This window comes from Gorilla gorilla, chromosome 5, assembly GCF_029281585.2.
Source record: "Gorilla gorilla gorilla isolate KB3781 chromosome 5, NHGRI_mGorGor1-v2.1_pri, whole genome shotgun sequence".
Lineage (NCBI taxonomy): Eukaryota > Metazoa > Chordata > Mammalia > Primates > Hominidae > Gorilla > Gorilla gorilla.
Window position 1 is genome coordinate 129,645,852 of NC_073229.2, and position 15,422 is coordinate 129,661,273.

The 15,422-nt window shown below is 38.2% G+C and overlaps 1 non-coding gene across 1 annotated transcript in view; it reads left to right on the forward strand.

Moving 5' to 3' along the window:
• The window catches only part of LOC109027373 (uncharacterized), an 80,587-nt gene extending 74,999 nt beyond the window's left edge, over positions 1-5,588 (forward strand). Inside the window, exon 2 of the transcript XR_010134330.1 lies at positions 3,638-5,588. This is a non-coding gene — a transcript (uncharacterized protein). The remainder of the gene's footprint in view (positions 1-3,637) is intronic.
• Positions 5,589-15,422: the final 9,834 nt, after the last annotated feature.

Below are 15,422 nucleotides of genomic sequence, written 5' to 3' on the forward strand. Positions count from 1 at the left end.
TGGCTTCCACTGACGCTGCTTTTCCCCCCCATTCTTTTTACTGTGGTAAAATATACATAACAAAAAAATCATTTTAACCATTTTAAGTGCACAGTTCAGTGGCATTTTGTACATTCTCATTGTTGTGCCACCATCACCACCATCCACCTCCAGAAATTTTTCATCTTCCTATACTGAATCTCTGTCCCCATTAAAAACTAACTCCCCATTCCCCTTCCCTGGTCCCTGAACCCACCGTTCCACTTTCTGTCTCTATGAATTTAACTACTCTAGGTACTTCATATAGTTGGAATTATACAGGATTCATTATTTTGTGACTGGCTTATTTTGATGTTGCTTTTTTTTTTTAAAAAAAGTTTATTTTATTTTGAATTGGCAAATAATAATTGCATATATGTAGGGGGTATGTGATATTTCAATACATGTATACATTGTATAATGGTCAGATTAGGCTAATTAACATATCCATCACCTCCCATGCTTATCATTTCTTTGTGGTAGGAGCATTTAAAACGCACTTTTTCTTTTAGCAATTTTGAAAAGTACAATAAATCATTATTAACTATATCCACTGTGCTGTGCAATAGATGAACAGAACTTATTCCTCCTAATTGAAACTTGGTACCCTTTGACCAACAACTCCCTTTTCCCTGTCTACCACTCCTTTCAGTCAGCCTCTGGTAACCTCCATTCTACTCTCTGCTGTGAGTCCAACTTTTTTAGATTCTACATACAGGTGAGATCATGTGGTATTTGTCTTTCCATGCTTGGCTCATTTCACTTAGTATAAAGTCCTCTGCATTCACCCATGTTTTTGCAAATGACAGAATTTCCTTCTTTTAATGGCTAAATGGTATTCCATTGTGTATATATACCACATTAAAAAAATCAATTTATCCATTGATGGGCACTTTGATTAGTTTCATATCTTGGCATAGGAGTGCAGATATCTCTTTGATTTCAAGTCCTTTGGATACATACTTAGAAATGCGATTGCTGAATCATATAGTAATTTTATTTTTAGGTTTTTGAGGAATCTCCTTACCATAACCCAAAATGGCTGTACTAATTTACACTGCCATCAGCAGTGTACAAGGGTTCCCTTTTCTCCACACTATTTTCGACACTTGTTATCTTTCATCTTTTTAATAATAGCCATCCTAACAGATATGAGGTGATGTCTCATTGTGGTTTCAATTTGCATTCCCCTGATGATTAGTGATGTTGAGCATTTTTTCATATACCTGTTGGCCATTTGTATGTCCTCTTTTTGAGAAATGTCTATTCAGGTCCTTTGTCCCCTTTTAATAGGGTTGTTTTCTTGCTATTGTTTGAGTTTCTTATGTATTTTGGATATCAACCCCTTATCTTGTATATAATTTGAAAATATTTTCCCCCAGTTTGTGGATGGTCTGTTCACTCTATTAATTCTTTCCTTTGTTGTGCAGAATCCTTCCAGTTTGATGCGGTCCTGTTTGTCTATTTTTGCTTTTGTTGCCTGTGCTTTTGGGATCATATCCAAGAAACCACTGCTCAGACCAATGTCATGAAGATTTCCCCCTATGTTTTCTTCTAGTAGTTTTACAGTTTCAGGTCTTACATTTAAATCTTTAATCCATTTTGAGTTGATTCTTGTATAAGGGGTGAGATAAAGGTCCAAGTTCATTATTCTGCATGTAGCTAGCCAGTTTGTCTGACACCATTTATTGAAGAGACTGTCCTTTCCCCATTGTGTGTTCTTGGCGCCTGTGTAGAAAATCAATTGAGCTTGGGTGTGGGGGGTTATTTCTGGGCTATCCTTTTCCATTGGTCCATGTGTTTGTTTTCATGCCAGTACCATGTTGTTTTGATTACTATAGCTTTGTAATATATTTTGGAATTAAGTAGTATGTTGCCTCCAGCTTTGTTCTTTTTGCTCAAAATTTATTTTGCTATTCTAGCTCTTTTGTGATATTTATTTTATGACTGCTTTTTCTATTTCTGTGAAGTGACATTGGAATTTTGATAAGAATGTCATTGAATCTGTATATTTGGGTAGTATGGACATTTTAACAATATTTCTTCCAATCCATGAACATGGGATATCTTTCCATTTATTTTTGTCATCTTCCATTTTTTCCCTCAATGTTTTATAGTTTTCAGTATATATATCTTTTACCTCCTTGGTTATCCTAAGTATTTTTTTTCAACTTTTATTTCATGTTCATGGGGTACATGTATAGGTTTGTAAATTTACCCAGTGACATGGGTAAATTACATGTCACTGAGTTTTGGTGTGTCTTATTTTGGATGTGATTTTAAATGGAATTGTTTTCTTAGCTTCTTTTTCAGATAGTTCGTTATTAGTATATATAGATACTGATTTTTGTGTGTTGATTTTGTATCCTGCAATTTCATTGAATTTATCAGTTCTAACAGTTTTTTGGTGGCTTCTTTAGGGTTTTCTATATATAAGATCATGTGGTCAGAGACAATTTCATTTCTTCCTTTCCTATTTGAGAGTTTTTCCATTTTTTTTTTTTTTTTTTTTTTTTTTTAAGGCTAGGTCTCACTCTGTTGCCCAGGCTGGAGTGCAGTAGTGTGATCACAGCTCATTGCAGCCTCAACCTTCTGGGCTCAGGTGATCTGAAAGGTGTCACTTTTTATTATTTAAAATTCACTTCTCTTTTAATTTTGTGGTTGGATCCTAAGAGTAGAGCACGTGAGCCAGATTTAAATTGTATTCCTTTGGTCACAGTGATTGGCTCAGGGGTGAACTTATGGTGTAAGAAGAACCAATCAGAGGAAAATTTGGACTGTCTCTGGGAAAGTGGAATCTCAAACTGGAGAACAAAAACATTCGGCTCCTTGTGACATGGTTCGAATCCTGAATCAAGTCTTACCTGGTCTGTTTACTTACATAAGACAATACATTCTCTTTTTTTGATTTAGCTCTTTGGAGTTCAGTTTTTGTTATTTGCAACTGAAAGAATATTAATTATTATAATACCAAAACTTCAGATGTAGTTCAAACTCAATAATTTAATGATGTTTATGAAAATGGTACTTGTATTGGTACTACTAAGTCCTTGAATGTAAATACTTCTAGGACTCTCTCAGAAATCAGGAAGGTAGACTCTTGCTATTGCCAGCATACTGAAAAATATAAAACCCATTTATTTGTTGCTGAAAACGTTTTCTTTTTTTGTGTGTAAATACCTAGTCTTTTCATTCTACTAATTTATTAAGTGGGAGCATATAAACTTACTATTTTATAGGTAAAAAATTGTTGGAATTTTCCGTAATTTTATATTACGGAATTCAACTTTATATTATTTACTTTTTAAAGGAAATTTCTTAGTTTTAATTTTCAACTTTCAGGTTCTCCTTCCTGCCATAATATTTATAAATGATTTCTATTTTTTTTCTGTATTGCAACAAGACCCTCTCTTGTCTGGGACAGAAAAAAATAAGCAACAAGTTAGTTGTCTGATACTCCCCTTCACCAAAAAATGAAAAAAAGATATGTTGAAGTATTAATCCTTAGTACATCAGAAAGTAGTCTTCTTTAGAAACAGAGTCTTTACAGAGGTAATCAAGTTACAAAGAGATTATTAGGATGAACCTTAATCTAATCTTACTGGTGTCCTTGTGAAAGGGAGAAATGTGGACATGAGAGGGGCACAGAGGAAGACTACCTGAAGACACACAGAGAGAAGGTGACCACGTGGTTGGAGTGGAGCATCTACAAACCAACACATACCAAGGATTGCTGGCAGGTATCACCAGAAGCTAGAAGAGGCAAGAAAGGATTCTCCCCAAAGCTGTCAGCAAAAACACAGCACTGATGGTACCTTGATTTCAGACTTTTAGCCCCAAAACTGTGAGAGAATAAATTTCTGTTGTTTTAGGTGACCTGTTTTTTGGAATTTGTTATGTCAACTGTAGGAAATTGATATTGTACAACGAATGGGGCATGACTTTGCAATGGTTTACCTGCTCTCAGATGAAAATTTTTTTTTGTTTTTTGTTTTTTTTTAGATGGAGTCTTGCTCTGTTGCCCAGGCCAGAGTGTAGTGGTGCCATCTTGGCTCACTGCAACCTCTACCTCCCGGGTTCAAGCGATTCTCCTGCCTCAGCCTCCCGAGTAGCTGGGACCACAGCACACCACCAGGCCTGGTGAATTTTTGTATTTTTAGTAGAGAAAGGGTTTCACCATGTTGGCCAGGCTGGTCTCAAACTCCTGACCTCAAGTGATCTGCTCGCCTCAGCTTCCCAAAGCACTGGGATTACAGGTGTGGGCCACCACACCCTGTCTCAGATGAAAGGTTAATATAATTAAGGAACATCTTTTTTGTTTGTTTTTTTTTTTTTTTCAGAAATTGGAATGGGGGAGTAGCTGAATAGAAAAATCCATCTTGTTCAATTCCCACAAGAAAATTTCTTTGCAATATTATTGGCAGGAATATGCAGTAAAGTTCTAATAACTATTTACTCCTTTCTTTGAAACTCTATTCTGTTATAATGTGTCCTGTAAAAAGTATGACACTGATTTCATAGTACCAATTTTAGCCTAATACATATTTAAATGATTCCCAATGTATAAAGATATTTTAGTAATAAGAAATTATTTAAGGATCCCAAACATCACAATAAACATAAAGCCTAGTTTTAGGTTGCAAAAAAGTATCAAACTTTATAAATTTTAGTGCAAATTAAGAGAAATTACATTCTAACTACACTAATAACTGAAAACTTCATATTAGACAAATAATGTCTTCAACTACTCAAATTATAGGAGCCCACTTCAAGAACCTCAGTAAGAAGAAATTTGAATGGCTTCAAAATAATAAATGCCATGACATTTTAAATGGAAATTTGGCATATTTTTGAGATAAATATGATTGGATACATGTGTGTGCCATTCTTTTATCTCTTCTTACTTTTACTGTAACTCTACTTTAATGATGACAATAATATGGCTACAGACATGAAATGGTTTATCTTTCTTCTTTTCTTTCACTCTTTCATTTAAAGCATTTATATTATTTTTTATTGACGCCAATGTTAACATTTTGGCATCCTTCCCAAGTATATTGCAAGAAATACATCAATAAAAACTTAAATTTAAAAAATATGTAGTCTGGGGCCAGATAATAATGGCATATTTCTTTAAAATTAGGTATAAAGGAGTACAGACGAGGTCAAAATTCTAAAATTGGAATCTTGCCATTAACAAACAGAACTGACATTCTGATACTTCTATCTGCTGTGGACGTGACACAGAGACTTACCAAAGCCAAGATACATTTATTCAAGGAGGAGCAGCTTGCCTTTATACTTATACCTTTGTTAATAACTTGTTTAAAGCAATCCTTTGTTTTCTTTGCATATTTGAATTGATTTGCTAAAAGTTATCTACTGTTAAATAAGCAAAACTCAAAATTTTCAAGCATATGGGACTTGTTCAGAATCAGTTTTTAGTTTCTTTTTCAGGATTTTGTACAAGTTGCAAGAGAAGAGACACAAAATTATCTTATTAATTCTATTGCAATATGGAGATACATTTTAAACAAATGGAAATATAATCAATATTAGTATTATCTGTATATTTTTGTGTGTGTGTGTTGATCTGACTCTATTTTTCTTCGAAGGGAAATCACAAAGGCCAAGTGTGTTTATCAGGTAACTCACCTTAAGAAAACTTGTACTATGTGAAAAGTCAATTTCTTTAAAAATTGTCACCAACTCAACCCTGGTTTGTAAGTAGAAAAAACTATCAATTATTTTTAAAAAATACTCCCAAGGTATATACTTCTGCCACAAAAATTAAGAATAGTTTACTTAGCACGTTTTGTCATTGTGGAAATCATTGAGAAAAATCACAGTGGAAAGTTATTTGAAAAGGTTTAACTGTCATTAGAAAGAAATTAAGAATAAAGAAGGCAGGCCTGGAGTGGTGGCTCATGCCTGTAATCCCAGCACTTTGGGAGGCTGAGGTGGGTGGATCTCCTGAGGTCGGGAGTTCAAGACCAGCCTGACTAACATGGAGAAACCCCATCTCTACTAAAAATTCAAAATTAGCCGGGGTGGTGGCACATGCCTGTAATCCCAGCTACTCGGGAGGCTGAGGCAGGAGAATTGCTTGAACCCAGGAGGTGGAGGTTGCGGTGAGCTGAGATGGCGCCATTGCACTCCAGCCTGGGCAAAAAGAGTGAAACTCCATCTAAAAAAAAAATTAAAATAAATAAAAAAATAAAGCAGTAAAAACAAAATGTTTGCATGTGTCATTATCTTTGTATTGGTCATCTATTTTGTAAACTTTCATCATTACTTTAAGCATTTCAGGCCACTTCTTCAGTCATTATTGTTGATTATCATTTAGTCCTCCAAATCCATCAGAGTGTGCTAAGGTAGTAAAATGAAATTAAGCACAATGCATGGCAGAAGGTATAGCAATTTGAAATGTCTTCCAAAATCAATTAGATATTACTTTGGGTTAGCAGTGGAGGTGGGAACATAGTTACAGGTAATTGAGAATTGGCTGTGAATATGGGCTCATACATTGTGTTTTTGAACATGTTGATATAATTCTGTGAAATGAGAGAAATGGCCTCAAATCACCTGGCTGCTTCTGCTTTATTTTATGGTTAGATATTCAACTGCCATCACAGACTACAGTAGAGGAAAGCTGCTATTATTTATCAAAGACTAGACCTGCTAGCTGAAGTGCAGTTCACCATTCACTTGGGTGGTGGTATGGCTCACCCCCAAAACACTGCTCATGAGTTGACCTTATTATTTTTATCTGCATGTCTTGACCTATAGCGGGCTTAAAATGTCATTATCAACCTAATGGAAATACAGATTTTTCATTTTTTTCCCTTTCTCTGCCTTCTCTTTTTCCTTTTTTTTTTTTTTTGGTATGCATATGTATCATAATTCTCTTTGGGTTAATCAGGTCCCATAGTGGACCTCGACAATACCTGAGGGGATCCTAAGTCATCAGAATATAGGGGGTGTGAGTGGTCTCCTTTTATTTCTGGAATGCTTGCTTTCTTTGGAAATCATGAAGACATCTTTATTTGAAGCCTTGTTCATCCTTTAAATTGACTCACAGATTTGCTATTATCTAGAGAGTCTCGAAAGGTGTTGTGCGTATCTGACAAATGGCCTCATTATTCATTAACTTTCACTTTGATATACATATTTTTGAAGTTTTTTTCTCTTTTCTTGCTTTTAAAAATTGGATGTGTCAAACATGCCCGGACTGCTTTAGCACTGTCTGTCTGGTGAAGGAGTGCTGGAAAATTCACATTTAAACAGCATCTCCACAAGTTCTTAATGATGTGCTGAAAGGCAGCTGGCCCAAGTCCAAGTCTGGGGTTTCACTGCTCAGGAAGGTCAGTTTAGTCCTAAGGGGAAGGAAAGAAAAAAAAAAAAAACCCAAAAGACCCAAAACCAACTATAATCTGTATATCCAGTAAAAGAAAAATTACAAATTCTGATGTAATACTTAAAATTATTATTTCTTAATTCCAAAGTAACTGCTTTTATGACCAGCAAACTCCCAATGGTTAAAATTATTAGCTCAAGACATTTTGCTTTAGTTTAGACAAAAACCTCTAAGTGGCCTACTTTCATTTTCAGTTGGTTGAACAGTTTGTGGTTATATTTGAAATACTTTTTAAAAATGGTCTTGGGTAGGGAGTCAAATTAAAAAACCAAAAAATGCCAAACCTCAGTTTTTGAAAACTGTTTTCCTGAAGACCTGTCTAATCATTCCAATAAGGACACAAAGACATCGACCAATCACATAAATTCCTTATAGTCTCAAAAGCAACAGAAGGCCCCCCCCCCACTCCCCTCCTCCAATGCAGGCAAGTTTTACATTATTTCTTAGATTAGCTACACATCTTGTTTTTCATGAATTTTAAAAACACATTTATGCCTCTCTGAGGCAGGAAGAATGGGAGTTAACAGCTCAGAAGGAAAATCATAGTGACATTGGACCACATGCCATCTGACGAGGGGATTACTTATAGATGATGTGTGTTCTCTAGTTATCCCTCAAACTCCCCTTGGACGATTAACTGTCTGGTTGGGAGGTGAAGGCTAAGACAGACAGATTAATAAACAGCTTTTCTTCACAACCAAGTCATTTGTTGAATAAAATCTATGGGAAAGCTGATGCCATAAAAGAAGTTAGATAGCATCACCATGGCATTATCGCCCTGGTTATCCCTGAACTCTGGAGACTTAATAATCTTCAAATAAGTAGTATTTAAACAAATCCCCTTTCAAAAGAAATGAAAAACTGGAGAGTTTATTTAATAACCACCACAAACATGAAGTGGTATAAAAAAACTCTACTTTCATGATTTAATTTTGATAACAACCAAATGTGCTGAGTAAGTCTTCAAGTCCCAAAGTTCAGCATTTTCTTTTTCTATTTTCCACTGCTTAATCTATTAAGAAAAACTAACAAAAATGATTGCTGCTGCTTTTGGATCTTTGAGCGTAATTCCTCTTGTTTGTTTAATGCACAGTGAAGAAAGCTGGTTAATGGAGGTTAATCAGCTTGGAACCTGCTCAAGGACAGCACGTTGAGGTTTGAGAAGGGTGCCCTATGCCATCACAGCAGTGCAAAATGCAACAAAAAATGTCTTGCAGCTCTCTGTTCAAAGAGTCATTGCATGATAAAAGAGAAGGCTACAGTCTGACTCATGATGTACTGAAATAATCTGATATCTGTTTGGCTTCTCTAAGAGCAGAATTTCATGGAGTCTGGGATCATTCTGAGGGGCACCCATTAAAATGTGAGTGTGAGTTTTGCTTTTTTTTTTTTGTCTATGTGCAGATTTCTATACAGTTATATTCCTTATTCTTCTTTTGGGTTATAGGCCCCTTTGAGAATCTGTTAAAAGCTATAAAATCCAGAAGAATGCACACACATAGAAGTTACACATCTTGTTAGGGAGCTCCCCCAAGTCTCTGAAGCCTGTCTGTGAACCCCCTGTTGCACGTACAGACAAGACCTTGTCTGATTGATGAATTCATCTTGCATTTTTATAACCTTTCCAGGCTGCCTGCATTTTATTGGTGCTTTTTGGCAAGGGAGCCAAGACTCCTAAAAAATCTACAAGCATGAGATTCCTTGAAATGGAGAGGTAACAAACAAAGAAAGGAACAAAATTAAAAACCCGAGAACCCCTAAGATTTCATTCCTTCAGGAAAATCTGTATCATAAATCACTTCTCCAGGTGTCTATATTTGACTCTTAGTTGTTTGTGTGGCAGTCCTTCCCTTCACTTTGCTGCCTCCACCTGCTTTCTCCCTTCCTTCTCACCGACCCCAACACAGGCACAGTGTTACCTGTTCTCTTCTGTTCTGCACCAGTGGGACAATGTTGCCAACTGCCTTCTCATCTAATTTGTGAAACCAGGTCTCTTTCCTCCAACATATACAATCTTGTGTCACAGGATATCTTCCTCTTTCTTTGGAAAAGATATCTTCAAGAAGATAAGTTCTGAACTCAATAAATATTTTCCTTTCTCAAACTAGTGATAGATATAGCCCATTGACTCATTTCAAATGCCAGAGATTGCACTTGTTTTCATTAGTACGAGTTTGCCCTTTACGCCTGTGAGGAGCTAAGTATAAGCCAGTTTCACACACCCCTCCCCTTTTAATTCAGCGCCTTGTCCATATCTCCACACCGCAAAATGAGCAGTGTCTGTACGATCTTACTGGCTCTTAACCTGAGGAGCCAGTGACCTGTGGTCATCTCCTATTTAAATGTTTTCTCTTTAAGTGCAGTTTTCCAATATTCCACTAGTTGGGGCTCTATACAAAGGAAAGAAAAAGAAGGGGTTCCTGCAGAATTATTTACTAAGAAAACACAATATATGATACCGCTAAACTATTTTCTGAGGCCCTGGAAATAAGCGCGTTAATTTAATTTTTGTTCCTATATACCAACCATGAAGTTGTATTATATCGCTATATCAGACGTGCTTGCTTTGCTTACATTGGTTAGAGAAGTAAAACCAAGATTATCGCTTTTGATATGATTTGCAGGGAACCAGCTTACCCATCGCGTAGTTATTACAAAATATGAAATTATAAAGTGCGCAATGGAACATTTGCTACGCAAGTGGTAAGACCATCTTCTTTGTAAGATTTTTCTAGGACAGTCATCTTTTAAACCCTTGTTGTTTGATTGAAAGTCTTTCCAGTCTTGAGAATTTGATTTCTGTGTCAGCCTAGGACCAGGATTTGGACAAGATGATCCAATATCGGTTCCCTCATGAACCGCTGGGAAACTGACTTGGTCCATGCTAACATTTGCTTCTCTCTCTCAGCTTTTACTTACTTTGTGTCAGGTTGAAAGATTACCTCGGACAGTCACAAATAATCCAAGTCTCCCAGTGCTTTGCTTACCCTTGCTTGTTGTAGGTTTGTTTATCCTGTCTTTCTCCACCTCCCCGGAGATCCTTTGGCAAATCTGATAAACAATTCCTTTTTCTTGCTCAAGGCAGAAAGTCCAGTTGAATACAATGGGAGGCCAGACTTGGCTGAAATGCAGGCTGCAGGTGTTCTCAGCATTGTGGTCATCTAAACCAGATGCTGGGGGAGTTGAAGCACCTGCTTCCCTTCTCTGTGTACACTCCGGAGACTACCACTCCTGGGTAGGCTGGGCCAGAGAACCAGGCTGAATTGAGCGACGTACATACTGCAGCATCCTTTTGACAGATAAAATGAGTTGCTCTAGAAACAATTTCTCAAGATTCCCCTTTAAGTCCTCAAACACATACAGGTTGATTTGCTATTCTCTCTCCCCCTTCCCTGATATGACACCACTATTCCTTCAACACACACACACACATACACACACACACACACACCTGACAACAGAGCCTGCTTCAAGCAGATACTCAGAGACTCAGAGGCAACTTTATTTTTCCCCGGATTATCTAGGAAGAAAAGACTGGCTGTGGACAAGATGGTGATGACTTTTATGGTTCCGATAACAATGAGACAGATGCCAAAAGCCTTGCATAGCCTCAAATTTTATGAACATTTCTATAGGTGTCATAAATCTCTGAACAATCCAGAGAGAACATTAAATCTTCTATCTTGAATGTTGAACATTAATAAGAGTTCAGGGGAGAAATTGGTCCTGAGGCAAGGTGACTATGTTATAAGCAGCTGCAGAGGTTGGCTCTGGTATTTTCATTAAGATGATTCTAAGTTGTATTATTTCAGCTCTAAATGTTAATAACACATTGACAGCAGGCCTGTGCATGTGTAGCCAAACCCTTAGTTGTATACCTGCACGAGTCAAGTTCCGTCCTGCTGTTAATATTTTTTAAAATTTTTATTTAAACAAATATTTAATTTTTTTTGTAGGGACAGGGTCACACTGTGCTGCCCAGGCTGGTCTTGAACTCCTGGCCTCAAGTGATCCTCTTGTCTCAACCTCCCAAAGTGCTGGGACTACAGGCATGAGCCACCGCACCTGACCCCTGCTATGACTATTTCTATTCTGATTTCAATGTTTCTTTTTACCACAAATACTCTTCTGGGACAGAGCTATCCTTTGCATTGATACAGAGGGATATATTTTATCTGTATATCCTTGTCCTCTGTTCTAAAAGTCAGCTGAGAAAGTTTTTGTCTTGAGGATTGAAGCCCTGACCCTGCTCCGCTCTGGAGGTTTCCATGCAAACATAGGCAGTGAGGGCCTAGGCCCAGGCCCCTTGAAGGGGAGGTATATCCTGGACCTCAGTCCTTCCCAGCACCCCATCTCCTCCCTCCAAGGGAAATTTGTCTCTTACCTGAGCCTCTATTGATATCAGAGCTTGAGGAAGCCCTTTAAATTTGCTCCCTGTATCTCTGTAATGCACAGACACATTCTTGTTGCTACACGCCCAGACCAACTCTACATTCAAAATAATAATTTTTCAAAGGAGAGACCTGGGGTAGGTTTGTGATGTTAAAAGATAAAACTTGGACAAATTAAATTTAACAGAGTTTAATTGAGCAAAGAGCGGTATGTGAATCGGGCAGCCTCCCAAATCAGAAGAGGCTCAGAGACTCCAGTGCAACCATGTGGTGGAAGAAGATTTATGAACAGGAAAAAGAAAGTGATGTGCAGAAAACAGAAGTGAGGAACAGAAACAGCCTTATTGGTTACAGCTTGGAGTGTGCCTTATTTGAACATGGTTTGGATAGTTGGCCACCCTTGATTGGCTGAAACTTGGTGACTCTCACTAGAGTAGGTTACGGTCTGTTTACACATCCACTTAGGTTATAGTTCACTATATAGAGAAAGCTTTGGGCTGAATTTAAAACATGTAAGGAGGTGGCTTTAGGCTACACTTAATTTAACAGTGGGCATGAGCGGGAAAGAGGGTTGGTAGGTTGGACAAGAGTGATAAATCAAAAGAAATTAGTGGAGTCGATTTGAGATGAGGGATGATATACGGTATTGGGTGAAAATCGTTTGAAATAAACCAAAGGGTTCACAACATATTTTCAAAACAACAACAAAAGGCTACCTCAGCTCTTTTTTTTTTAGACCTCCTGTCTACATTCTTTTGGAGCAAGGCCTCATTAAAAGAGGGGATTAGAGGCCGGGTGTGGTGGCCCACACCTGTAATCTCTGCACTTTGGAAGGCTGAGATGGGCAGATCACCTGAGATCAGGAGTTCGAGACCAGCCTGGACAACATAGTGAAACCCCATCTCTACTAAAAATGCAGAAGTTAGCTGGGCATGGTGGTGCATGCCTTTAATCCCAGCTACTCAGGAGGCTGAGGCAGGAGAATCACTTGAACCTGGGAGGCGGAGGTTGCAGTGAGCCAAGATCATGCCACTGCATTCCAGCCTGGGTAACAAGCGTGAAACTCTGTTTCAAAAAAAAAAAGGAAAGGAAGAAGGGCTTAGACATAGTGAAACTAGAGATAGGGAGGATGGTCTGGCAGTAAGAAAGGGAACAGTAGATAGTACTCCAGTCTGCAGATGCATTGTGCAGTGGAGTTAGGAATTTACCTGGGGTAGCTAATGGGGTGGTGGGGGTTGTTTAGATGAATATGGGAATAGAGATTACAACCTAACATAAACAATGCATCTTTTATTTAATATCATTGGAACTGTTTTCACTTATCTGCATGACTCTTTCTTTTGTGCCTCTTAATTTGTCCTTGAAGTTCTGTATCTAATCATTAGTTGAGCAACCAATAATTCTCCTTCAGTCCCCCACCCCTTTTTACAACCAACTTTAATCTTTCGACTCAGTGAAAAACATGTTTCCCCTATCATAACTAGTTTAACAAAAATTCTCTTTCAAGTTTAGATTACTCAGATACAATGGCTTTCCCGTAGCTTCACCCTGAAGAATGGAATTTACATTAGAAAAGAGAGATTTATGATAGCATTGAATTTCCATTTGAATATGGAGAATTAATAACATGCATTTTTTTTATTATTATTATTTTAAGGTTTGAGCTATGCCATAGGCAAAAAGAAAGCTGGAAACTGTGGGGCTGGCAGGGCTCGATGAATAATTTTATCTGGATTTCATTCACAAACAGCAGCTCCCTCCTCGGGAAAGGACCTGTGTGTCTCCCCAGATCGGAACTGGAGTAAGTGCCAGGATTTCCTGATTTGTTTACATTTCTCAAAAAACTTTTTTCCCCCTGGACTAGGACAGAATTAGACTTCCTTTTCCACTTTTGGCTCCTTCCAAGCTATTCTTGCTCAAGGTATTCTCTCCCCTTTCCCCTTTCCCTGCATTATTCTTTGTGGAAGTCTCAGCTGGGTTCTTTTGTTTCACAAAAACACTGAGAGGCAATGAAAGATGTTGGCGGAAAAATAATGGTCATAATGACAACAATAAGCCCACCGTGGCAGCATTTTCCTGGACACAGCACAGTTTGCCCAATCTTTACATTTAAAATCTGCTGTTCTGTCTCTCACAAATGCTTGGAGAAGATTCTGAGAGGCGCACACGTGACATGTCAAGTGACCTTGCCAAAGTCCTTGTGCCATAAAAGGAGGAATTGAAATCATCTCCTTTCACATAAACCCTGCCGATGAGACCTGTCAGACAGTGAAACACCAGCCAGATCCAATAATGGATCAGAAATGTTTCATCTTTAGTGTCCAGGCTTCTTGGACCTGGGGCTGGGGGTTCTATTCTACCCTGTTATTCTCTCTGTCCTGTTTGGTTTCACTTTCACCATCTTGACCATCTATAATTGTCACTTTTGTCTAAGGCTGGTTTTGAAAGTTTACTCCAAGCTCATTTGTTTGTAAATGTTTTGCAATCTGGGGCTTAATTCCTTTTCTTAACAAGGGAAATGCAGGCCTTGGTGTATGGCCAATCTGAATGTATAAAAAGCAACTAGATCTTGTTTGGGGCCCACAAACAAGAAGTCAGAGAAACGCAGAAGCCTTTTGAGGGAGAGGGTGTAGGGTCATTGACAGAGAGGTGTACCTCTCTTGTTTATTGACATTTCTATTTCTTTTTTCATTCTCTCTTGTTCCTGAGATTAAAGGCCTCTTTTGACTTCACTAGCTAAGTCATCTCTGCTTTGAAACATGTCTTCCATTCTGGCCCTAGGGACAATTGTGAGAATTGTCTTGGAGCAAACCTATCCTCTCTTCTTGGTCTCCTTTCTCCCATCTTGGAGTCCCCTGGGCAGTCAGTATCATCTGTCCTTTCTGCTTTCCTGGAAACCAAACACAGCTCTCAGCAGAGGGTCCAATAACTTTGCTTGCACTGGGGCACAGTTCTCAATGTTAGCACTATCCCAGGGTTATTTGTAATATAACAGAAGAAACTTTAAGGTAAAGGAATGAGTCTCTGATTGTGGAACTTATGCTACTGGGGAGATCCTTGAGGAAGTAAAATGTCTTCAAAGTGTTCTTGAAATCACATGATATTGAGGGTGGATATGGGTCAATTCAGGCATATATGTTTATTTATATCCCTGTGTATACCTATGTAGATGTGTACATTCAGAGAGACATGGCTTATCGCTGTCAAAGATCCCACTGCTGCTACTGTATCGACTGATGAGTGACCAAGAGCCTTTTCTGAACCATGTACTAAAATCACTGAGTTATGAATCAAGACAATAATTAAACTATTCTGAAATGTCCTTTCATAGCTTTCATTCACTCACTGAAGTGACTGTGTGAGTGCCTTCTTTTTAGAAGGCCAAAATAGGCTTCTTCTGACCGGGTGCAGTGGCTTGTGCTTGTAATCCCAGCACTTTGGGAGGCCAAGGCGGGTGGATCACTCGAGGCCAGGAGTTTGAGATCAGCCTGGCCAGCATGGTGAAACCTGTCCCTACTAAAAATACAAAAATTAGCCAGGCATTGTGGCAGGTTCCTGTAATCTCAGCTACTTGGGAGGCTGAGGCAGGAGAGCTG